Here is a 12,073-nt window from a genome sequence, read left to right on the forward strand (position 1 = left end):
AAGCTATGGTCATCTTGTAAATCTCAGTCAAGCAGATTTAGATGGTTATGGGATTTAAGAGAATTAAAATATAAATAAAATATAAAATAAGATAGGAATACTTATGTAATTCATTGGTGGAATTTCAAATAAGTGTACGGAGATGCTTGTTGCTTCTGAATCCCTGTTTTCCTATTGTCTTCATTCAATCATTCATATTCCTTTCCATGGCAAGCTGTATGTTGGGGGATCACCGTTGTCAATGGCTACCGTCCGCCCTCTTAATAAAAATGGTCCAAATGCGCTGTCACCGCATGGCTAGTCATCTGTCAGTTCTCACTCATATTGGAATAGGATTCATTGATCCTTTTGTGTCTGTCACTATGCCCAACACTCGCGAGTTTGAAGCTCGTCACAGTCATCCCTTCCCAGATCCTACTCGGAATACCACAGACAAGGTTTAGACTTTCCAGATCTCAGGAATGGCCGCCAATAGTTCTAGCCTATACCACGAAGACTCTGATCGTGATCCAGGAGGCTAAGAGATATGCATTCAAGCTTGTTTTCATGTAGAACAGAAGTGTTTGTCAGGCACGCGTTCATAAGTGAGAATGGTGATGAGTGTCACTTGATCATCATATTCATCATGTTCTTGTTTACGAATGAATATCTTAGAATAAGAATAAGCTTGAGTTGAATAGAAAAACAATAGTACTTTGCATTAATTCATGAGGAACAGCAGAGCTCCACACCTTAATCTATGGGGTGTAGAAACTCCACCGTTGAAAATACATAAGTGAAAGGTCTAGGCATGGCCGAATGGCCAGCCCCTTAAACGTGATCAATGGTCTCAGTTTCGAAATATGAAAACTAGATAACTCGATACAAAATAAATCTCTAGAAGTAGTTTTTATACTAAACTAGTAACTAGGGTTACAGAAAATAAGTAACTAAGTGAAGATAGTGCAGAAATCCACTCCCAGGGCCCACTTGGTGTGTGCTTGGGCTGAGCATTGAAGCTTTCATGTATAGAGACTCTTCTTGGAGTTAAACGCCAGCTTTGGTGCCAGTTTGGGTGTTTAACTCCAGCTTTTATGCCAGTTTTGGCGTTTAACACCAGAATAGGGTAGAAAGTGGACGTTCAAACACCAGTTTACGTTATCAAAACTCGGGCAAAGTATGGACTATTATATATTTCTGGAAAGCCCAGGATGTCTATTTTCCAACGCAATTGAGAGCGCACCAATTGGGTTCTGTAGCTCCAGAAAATCCATATCGAGTGCAGGGAGGTCAGAATCCAACAGCATCTGTAGTCCTTTCAGCCTTTGAATCAGATTTTTGCTCAGGTCCCTCAATTTCAGCCAGAAAATACCTGAAATCACAGAAAAACACACAAACACATAATAAAGTCCAGAAATGTGAATTTTGCTTGAAAACTAATAAAAATATGCTAAAAAGAAGCTAGATCCTATTAAAAACTACCTAAAAACAATGCCAAAAAGCGTATAAATTATCCGCTCATCACAACACCAAACTTAAATTGTTGCTTGTCCCCAAGCAACTGAAAATCAAATAGGATAAAAAGAAGAGAATATACTATAAATTCCAAAATATCAATGAAACTTAGCTCCAATTAGATGAGCGGGACTAGTATCTTTCTTCCTCTGAACAGTTTTGGCATCTCACTTTATCCTTTGAAGTTCAGAATGATTGGCATCTATAGGAACTCAGAATTTAGATAGTGTTATTGATTCTCCTAGTTCAGTATGTTGATTCATGAACACAGCTACTTTATGAGTCTTGGCCGTGGCCCTAAGCACTTTGTTTTCCAATATTACCACCGGATACATAAGTGCCACAGACACATAACTGGGTGAACCTTTTCAGATTGTGACTCAGCTTTGCTAGAGTTTCCAATTAGAGGTGTCCAGGGTTCTTAAGCATACTCTTTTTGCTTTGTATCACGACTTTAACTGCTCAGTCTCAAGCTTTTCACTTGACACCTTCACGCCACAAGCACATGGTTAGGGACAGCTTAGTTTAGCCGCTTAGGCTAGGATTTTATTCCTTTGGGCCCTCCTATCCATTAATGCTCAAAGCCTTGGATCCTTTTTACACTTGCCTTTTAGTTTAAAGGGTTACTGGCTTTTTGCTCTTGCCTTTTGGTTTAAAGAGCTCTTGGCTTTTTCTGCTTGCTTTTTTTTTTCTTTTTCTTTTATTTTTGCCATTTTTTTCACAAGCCTTGTTTTTCACTGCTTTTTCTTGCTTCAAGAATCAATTTTATGATTTTTCAGATTATGAAATAACATTTCTCCTTTTTCATGAATGTTTCAAGAGCCAACAATTTTAACATTCATAAACAACAAATTCAAAAATATGCACTGTTCAAGCATTCATTCAAAAAACAAAAAGTATTGTCACGACATCAAAGTAATTAAACTAATTTCAAGGATGAATTCGAAATCATGTACTTCTTGTTCTTTTGTGATTAAAAACATTTTTCATTTAAGAAAGGTGATGGATTCATAGGACATTCATAGCTTTAAGATATAGACACTAGACACTAATGATCATGTAATAAAGACACAAATATAGATAAAACATAAAGCATAGTAAACGAAAAACATAAATAGACAAGGAGATTAAGGAATGGGTCCACCTTAGTGAGGGTGGCGTCTTCTTCCTCTGGAAGAACCAATGGTGATCTTGAGCTCCTCTATGTCTCTTCCTTGCTTTTGTTGCTCCTTCCTCAAAGCTCTTTGATCTTCTCTAATCTCATGGAGAATGATGGAGTGCTCTTGGTGCTCCACCCTTAGCTGTCCCATGTTGGAACTTAATTCTCCTAGGGAGGTGTTAATTTGCTCCCAATAGTTTTGTGGAGGAAAGTGCATCCCTTGAGGCATATCAGGGATTTCATGATGAGGAATTTCCTCATGCTCTTATTGAGGTCCATGAGTGGGTTCTCTTGCTTGCTCCATCCTTTTCTTAGTGATGAGCTTGTCCTCATAAATGAGGATATCTTCCTCTATGACAATTCCAGCTGAATTGCATAGGGTACAGATGACTTGGCCACAACTTCATAGAAGTGGTCTTGATGAACCTTTGAGATGAATCTCTCCATCTCCCATGACTCAGAGGTGGAAGCTTTTGCCTTCCCTTTCCTCCTTCTAGAGGTTTTTCTGGTCTTGGGTTCCATAAATGGTTATGGAAAAACAAAAAGCAACGCTTTTACCACACCAAACTTAGAAGGTTTACTCGTCCTCGAGCAAAGAAGAAAGAATGAAGGATAAGAAGAAAAAATGGAGGAGATGGAGGGTGAGGGTGAGTTCGGCCAAGGGGGTATAAGGTGTTTGTGATGTGTGAAATTGAAGGAGTGATGAGGGGTATATATAGGAGTGGAGGGTTAGGTTTGTGTATTTGGGGTTGAGTTTGGGGGGAAAGAGTTTTGAATTTGAAAGTAGGTGGTATTTTGGGGAAAAGTGAAGAGGAGGGAAGAAGAGGTGGGGTAGGTGGGGATCCTGTGGGGTCCACAGATCCTGAGGGGTCAAGGACTTTAACATCTCTGCTCCATTTAGGCATGCAAAACGCCCTTAGAGTGCAATTCTGGCGTTAAACGCTAGATTGCTGCTTGTTTCTGGCGTTTAACGCCAACATTTCTCCCTTTATTGGCGTTTAATGCCAACTTGGTGCCCTGTTCTGGCGTTAAACGCCAGACTGGTGCCTGTTTCTGGTGTCTGGTGCCCATTTCTGGCGTTAAACGCCCAGAATGGTGCCAGACTGGGCGTTTAACGCCCATTCTGCTACTCTTACTGGTGTTTAAATGCCAGTAAGCTCTTCCTCCAGGGTGAGCTATTTTTAATGCTGTTTTTCATTATGTTTTTGATTTTTCAGTTGTTTTTGTGACTTCACATGATCATCAACCTAAAGAAAACATAAAATAACAACAGAAAATAAATAGATATAATTAAATAGCATTGGGTTGCCTCCCAATAAGCGCTTCTTTAATGTCAATAGCTTGACAGTGAGCTCTCAGGGAGCCTTACAGATAATCAGAGTAGGGTTGGGGCCTCTCAACACTAAACTTAGAGTTTGGTTATGGCCTTTCAACACCAAACTTAGAGTTTGGTTGTGGCCTCCCAACACCAAACTTAGAGTTTGAATGTGGGGGTTTTGCTTAACTCTGTATTGAGAGAAGCTCTTCATGCTTCCTCTCCATGGTTACAGAAGGAGAACCTTGAGTCTTGAATACAAGGTAGTTCTTATTCAACTTAAGGACCAACTCTCCTCTGTCAATATCAATCACAGCTTTTGCTGTGGCTAGGAAGGGTCTGCCAAGGATAATGGATTCATCCTCATCCTTCCTTCCCAGTGTCTAGGATTATGAAATCAGCAGGGATGTAAAGGCCTTCAACCTTCACTAGCATGTCCTCTACTAATCCATAAGCCTGTTTCAGTGATTTGTCTGCCATCTCTAGTGAGATTCTTGCAGCTTGTACCTCAAAGATTTCCAGTTTCTCCATTACATAGAGTGGCATGAGGTTTATTCCTGACCCCAAGTCACATAGAGCCTTTTCAAAGGTCATGGTGCCTATGGTACAAGGTATGAAGAATTTTCCGAGATCCGATTTCTTCTGAGGTAATGTTTGCCTCATTAATGCATTCAATTCATTGGTAAACAAGGGGGGTTCATCCTCCCAAGTCTCATTACCAAATAACTTGGCATTCAGCTTCATGATTGCTCTTAGATATTTAGCAACTTGCTCTTCAGTGATGTCTTCATCCTCTTCAGAGGAAGAATATTCATCAGAGCTAATGAATGGCAGAAGAAAGTTCAATGGAATCTCTATGATCTCTGTATGAGCCTCAGATTCCTTTGGTTCCTCAAAGGGAAACTCCTTTCTGTCCAGAGGACGTCCCATGAGGCTTTTCTTACTGAGACTCACGTCCTCCTCACTCTCTCCAGGTTTGGCCATGTTGGTCATGGTTATGGCCTTGCACTCTCTTTTGGGATTTTCTTCTGTATTGCTTGGGAGAGTACTGGGAGGAGTTTCAGTAATCTTCTTACTCAGCTGACCCACCTGTGCCTCTAAATTTCTAATGGAGGACCTTATTTCATTCATAAACTTAGTGTGGTCTTGGATAGATCAGAGACTATGGTTGCCAGGCTAGAATGGCTCTGTTCAGAATTCTCTATCTGTTGCTGAGAAGATGATGGAAAAGGCTTGCTATTGCTAAACCTATTTCTTCCACCATTATTGTTGAAGCCTTTTTGAGGCTTCTGTTGGTCCTTCCATGAGAAATTTAGATGATTTCTCCATGAAGGATTATAGGTGCTCCCATAGGATTCTGCCATGTAATTTACCTCTGCCATTGTAGGGTTCTCAGGATCATAAGCTTATTCTTCAGAAGATGCTTCTTTAGTACTGTTGGATGCAGCTTGCAATCCATTCAGACTTTGAGAAATCATATTGACTTGCTGAGTCAATATTTTGTTCTGAGCCAATATGGCATTCAGAGCATCAATCTCAAGAACTCCTTTCTTCTGAGTTGTCCCATTATTCACAGGATTTCTTTCAGAAGTGCACATAAATTGGTTATTTACAACCATTTCAACGAGTTCCTGAGCTTCTTCAGGCGTCTTTTTCAGATGAAGAGATCCACCAGTAGAGTTGTCCAATGACATCTTTGACAGTTCAGACAGACCATCATAGAATATGCATATGATGCTCCATTCTAAAAGCATGCCAGAAGGACACCTTCTGATCAATTGCTTGTATCTTTTCCAAGTTTCATAGAGGGATTCATCTTCCTTCTGTCTGAAGGTTTGGACTTCCACTCTAAGCTTACTCAATTTTTGAGGTGGAAAGAACCTTGGCAAGAAGGCATTGACCAGCTTTTCCCAAGAGTTCAGGCTGTCCTTAGGTTGTGAGTCCAACTATGTCCTAGCTCTGTCTCTTACAGCAAAAGGGAAAAGCATAAGTTTGTAGATCTCAGGGTCAACCCCATGAGTCTTAACAATGTCACAGATTTGCAAGAACTCAGCTAAAAACTGATAAGGATCTTCCAATGAAAGTCCATGATACTTGCAATTCTGCTGCATTAGAGAAACTAATTGAGGCTTAAGCTCAAAGTTGTTTGCTCCGATTGCAGGAATTGAGATGCTCCTTCCACAAAAGTCAGAAGAGGGTGCAATAAAGTCACCAAGCAGCTTCCTTGCATCTCCACCATTGTTGTTGGTTTCGGCCATGTCTCCTTCTTTTTCGAAAATTTCTGTCAGGTCCTCTCCAGAGGGTTGTGCTTTAGCTTCTCTTAGTTTCCTCTTAAGGGTCCTTTCAGGTTCAGGATCAGCTTCAATAAGAATGTCTTTATCTATGTTCCTGCTCAAATAAAAAAGAAGAGAACAGAAAATAAGAGGAATCCTCTATGTCATAGTATAGAGATTACTTTATGTGAGTAGACGAAGAAAAGAATAGAAGAAGGAGGAGAGAGAGATTCGAACACAGAGAAGAAGAGGGGGTTCGAATTATGAGTAGAAAAGGAGTGTTAGTAGATAAATAAATAAATAAAGAGATGAGAGGGAGAGTTTTTGAAAATAATTAAAAAGAAAAAGGAAAATATTTTTGTTTCTATTCAAAAATCAGTTATAATTCGAAAATTAAAAAGAGAAACAAAATAAAATTTTAAACTAAATGAATTAATTAAATAAAAAGAGATTTTTGAAATAGTTGTTAGTGATTTTCGAAAATTAGAGAGAGAAAAGTAGTTAGGTGGTTTTAAAAAAGATATGATTGAAATGGAAAACTTTTAAAATCAAACAAAAAATTAAGTAGTTAATTGAAAAAGATTTGAAAATCAATTTTGAAAGGATAAGAAGTTAGAAAAGATTTTGAAATTGATTTTTGAAAAAGATATGATTGAAATTTATTTTGAAATATATTTGAAAAGGGAATTAAAAAGGATTTGATTTTTAAAATTAAAGTTAATTATTTGACTAACAAGATACAAAAAGATATGATTCTAAAATTTAAAGATTGAACCTTTCTTACTAGGCAAGTAATAAACTTAAAAATTTTGAATCAATCACATTAATTGTTAGCATTAATTTCGAAAATATGAAATAAAAATAAGAAAAAGATTTTGAAAATCAATTTTTAAAAGTTTTCGAAAATAAAGTAAAAATGAAAAAGATTTAATTTTTGAAAAAGTTTTGAAAAGATAGGATTTTTAAATTGAAAATTTGACTTGACTCATAAGAAATAACTAGATTTTTAAAACTTTTGACGAAATCAAACCAAATTTTTGAAAATTATGTGCAAAATAAGGAAAAGATATTTGTTTGATTTTTTATTTTTAATCAGGAGAGAGAAAAACATAAAAATGATGCAAAACATGAAAATTCAAGATCAAAACACATGATGCATGCAAGAACACTTTGAATGTCAAGATGAACACCAAGAACACTTTGAATGTCAAGATGAACACCAAGAACTTATTTTTTAAAATTTTTAAGAAAAGAAAAATATGCAAGACACATAACTTAGAAATTTTCAAACTTTAGACACTAACAAATTGAAAATGCATATGAAAAACAAGAAAAGACACAAAACATGAAAATGCAAAGATCAAACAAAGAAAATTATCAAGAACAACTTGAAGATTATGAAGGACACAATGAATTTTCAAAAATTTTTAGGAAATTAAAAAGATGCAATTGACACCAAACTTAAAATTTGACACAAGACTCAAACAAGAAACATGAAACTTTTGGTTTTTATGATTTTATTAATTTTTTTTGTATTTTTCAAAAATTGTTTTGAAAAAGAAAATAAAGAAATTCAAAATTTTTAATACAAATTCCGGGAATCATGCAATGTTAGTCTAAAGCTTCAGTCTAAAAAGATTAGACATGGCTAGCCAAGCTTCAGCAGGACATTACATACAACGGCCATATTGATGGGAATCAACTAGCTCCTGTGATGATAAAAGCATCATCTGAAACTCTAGAATTCATTCTTAAAATTTTGAAGTCATAGAATAATTTATTTATTTTTTTTGAAAATATAATTTTTTTGAAAATAAAAAGCTTAAAAATAAAATAAAATTACCTAATCTGAGCAACAAGATGAACTGTCAATTGTCCAAACTCAAACAATTCCCGGCAATGGCGCCATAAACTTGGTACACGAAATTGTGATCTCAACTGCGCCAACAACTTGTTACGCACGATCATAATCTCAATCCTTTTTCACAACTCCGCACAACTAACCAGCAAGTGCACTGGGTTGTCCAAGTAATAAACCTTAGGTGAGTAAGGGTCGATCCCACGGAGATTGTCGGCTTAAAGCAAGCTATGGTCATCTTGTAAAGCTCAGTCAGGCAGATTCAAATGGTTATGGGATTTAAGATAATTAAAATATAAATAAAATATAAAATAAGATAGGAATACTTATGTAATTCATTGGTGGGATTTCAAATAAGTGTACGGAGATGCTTGTTGCTTCTGAATCCCTGCTTTCCTATTGTCTTCATTAAATCATTCATATTCCTTTCCATGGCAAGCTGTATGTTGGGGGATCACCGTTGTCAATGGCTACCGTCCGTCCTCTCAGTGAAAATGGTCCAAATGCGCTGTCACCGCACGGCTAATCATCTGTCGGTTCTCACTCATGTTGGAATAGGATCCATTGATCCTTTTGCGTCTGTCACTATGCCCAACACTCGCGAGTTTAAAGCTCGACACAGTCATCCCTTCCCAGATCCTACTCGGAATACCACAGACAAGGTTTAGATTTTCTGGATCTCAAGAATGGCCGCGAATAGTTCTAGCCTATACCAGGAAGACTCTGATCGTGAACCAGGAGGCTAAGAGATATGCATTCAAGCTTGTTTTCATGTAGAACGGAAGTGTTTGTCAGGCACGCGTTCATAAGTGAGAATGGTGATGAGTGTCACTTGATCATCACATTCATCATGTTCTTGTGTGCGAATGAATATCTTAGAATAAGAATAAGCTTGAGTTGAATAGAAAAACAATAGTACTTTGCATTAATTCATGAGAAACAGCAGAGCTCCACACCTTAATCTATGGGGTGTAGAAACTCCACCGTTGAAAATACATAAGTGAAAGGTCTAGGCATGGCCGAATGGCCAGCCCCCTAAACGTGATCAATGGTCTCAGTTTCAAAATATGAAAATTGGATAACTCGATACAAAATAAATCTCTAAAAGTAGTTTTTATACTAAACTAGTAACTAGGGTTACAGAAAATAAGTAACTAAGTGGAGACAGTGTAGAAATCCACTCCTGGGGCCCACTTGGTGTGTGCTTGGGCTGAGCATTGAAGTTTTCATGTGTAGAGACTCTTCTTGGAGTTAAACGCCAGCTTTGGTGCCAGTTTGGGCGTTTAACTCCAGCTTTTATGCCAGTTCTGGCATTTAACGCCAGAATAGGGTAGAAAGTGGGCGTTCAAACGCCAGTTTGCGTTATCAAAACTCGGGCAAAGTATGGACTATTATATATTGCTGGAAAGCTCAGGATGTCTACTTTCCAATACAATTGAGAGTGCACCAATTGGGTTTTGTAGCTCCAGAAAATCCATTTTGAGTGCAGGGAGGTCAGAATCTAACAACATCTGCAGTCCTTTCAGCCTCTGAATCAGATTTTTGCTCAGGTCCCTCAATTTTGGCCAAAAAAATACCTAAAATCATAGAAAAACACACAAACTCATAGTAAAGTCCAGAAATGTGAATTTTGCTTGAGAAGTAATAAAAATATACTAAAAAGTAGCTAGATCCTACTAAAAACTACCTAAAAACAATGCCAAAAAGCGTATAAATTATCCGCTCATCAGTCTTCTTGCATGTTCATTTAATTTCTTGCTATTTACATTTCTTGCATATCTTGTAATCCAATCCCCATTTCCTCACATAGCCAATACATGTACATTTCATTGCAACTCCTAGGGAAGACGACCCGAGGTTTAAGTACTCTCAGTTTATATTTGTTTTGAATTTAACATTTGATTGTAAGAGTTCATTGTTGGTTTGGACTATGCTACTAACGAATTGATTCTTGTGTTTGATTGATTCCAACCCACACAAGAATTTTCATACATCAGAAGTACATGAGGTGATCCCTCAAGAATTATACAAGATAGCTGAGAAGCCTTCCACCAATGCAAGGTTGACATTCCCACACCGCATCTGTCATCTATGCAATTTAGCTGGAATTGTCATAAATGGAGACATCTCCATTGGGGAGGACAAGCCTATCACTAAGAAGAGGATGGAGCAAACTAGAAAGCATGTACAAGAGCCTGTGTAACTGCCTCAGTATGAGATCCCTGAGATGCCTCAAGGGATGTATTTTCCTCCTCAAAGCTATTGGGATCAATGGCAAACTTCTCTTGGAGAACTAAGCACTAACATGGAGCAATTGAGGGTGGAGCATCAAGTGCACTCCATCACCCTCAATGAAATAAGAGAAGACCAAAGAGCCATTAGAGAATATCAAAGGGCTATGAGGGAAGAACAATAAAGGCAAAGGAGTGACATTGAAGAGATCAAGCATCACATTGGATCCTCAAGGAGGAGTACTAGCCGCCACCATTAAAGGTGGATTCGTTTTCTTTTACCTCATTTTCTTATGTTATTTTTCTGTTTTCTTTTATGTTTTATATGTTCTCTTATTCTAGTTGTATGATCATTTGCATTGATATCTTAAAGTTATAAAATATTCCATATATCTCTCACCTTGCTTAAAAGAAAATTTTATTTTGAAAAAATTGAGAGATACATGAATTTCAAGTTTATAATAAGAATAGTTTAATTATTTTGATGTGGTGGCATTACTTTTATCTTCTGAATGTATGAATAAACAATGCATATTTGAAGTTGAAATTTCTGAATGCTGGCTCTTGAAAGAATGATGATGAAAGTGAAGTATTACTGATAATCATAAAATCCAAAAATTGATTCTTGAAGCAAGAAAAAGCAGCAAAAAGAAAAAGAAAAAGCTTGCATGCAAAAAAATATATAATAAATAGAAAGAAAAAGCAAGCTATGGTATGAATGTGTCAAGTGAAAAGCTTGAGGCTGAGCGGTTAAAGTCGTGATCCAAAGCAAAAAGAGTGTGCTTAAGAACTCTGGACACCTCTACCTTGTGATTCTAGCAAAGTTGAATCACAATCCAAAAGGGTTCACCCAGTTAAAGTGTCTATGGCATTTATGTATCCGGTGGTAATACTGGAAAACAAAGTGCTTAAGGCCACGGCCAAGACTCTAAAAAGCTGTGTTCAAGAATAAAAAAGAACTTACCTAGGAGAGTCAATAATATCATCTGGATTCTATGTTCCTAAGGATGCCAACATCTCTGAGTTTCAATGCATAGTGAGATGCCAAAACTATTCAGAAGCAAAAAGCTACTAAGTCCAGCTCATCTAATTGAAACTGAGCTTCATTGGAAACTTTGAATTTTATTGTGTCTTAGTTTTCTTTTTTATCCTACTATGTTTTTAATTGCTTAGGGACAAGCAACAGTTTAAGTTTGGTGTTGTGATGAGCGAATATATTTTATACGCTTTTTGACATCATTTTCATAAAGTTTTTAGTGTGTTTTATATATTTTTTTAAGTTTTTATTGGTTTTAGTGTTAAATTCACATTTTTTGGATTCTACTTTGAGTTTTTGTGTTTTTGTAAAATTTCAGGTAATTTCTGGCTGAAATTGAGGAGATCGAGCAAAAGTCTAATTCACAAACAGAGAAAGCACTGCAGATGCTGTCTGGATCTGACCTCCTTGCACTCAGAAGAGCTTTTCTGGAGCTACAGAAATTCAAATGGAGCGTTCTAAACGACTATAGAAAGCTGACTTCTAGAGCTTTCCAGCAATAGATAATAGTCTATACTTTGCTTCAGAATAGAAGGCCTAAAACTGGCGTCCAACGCCAGCCTCTTGCCCCTTCCAGGCATCCAGCGCCCAGAGAGCAGAGACGAGCATCCAAACGCCCAGAGAGGATTCGCTAGCTAGCGTTTAACACCCTAGAGGTCTCCTAGCACGTGTATCTCATCAAAGCTCAGCCCAAACACTCACCAAGT

This window comes from Arachis ipaensis, chromosome B8, assembly GCF_059453495.1.
Source record: "Arachis ipaensis isolate K30076 ecotype BB chromosome B8, ASM5945349v1, whole genome shotgun sequence".
NCBI lineage: Eukaryota > Viridiplantae > Streptophyta > Magnoliopsida > Fabales > Fabaceae > Arachis > Arachis ipaensis.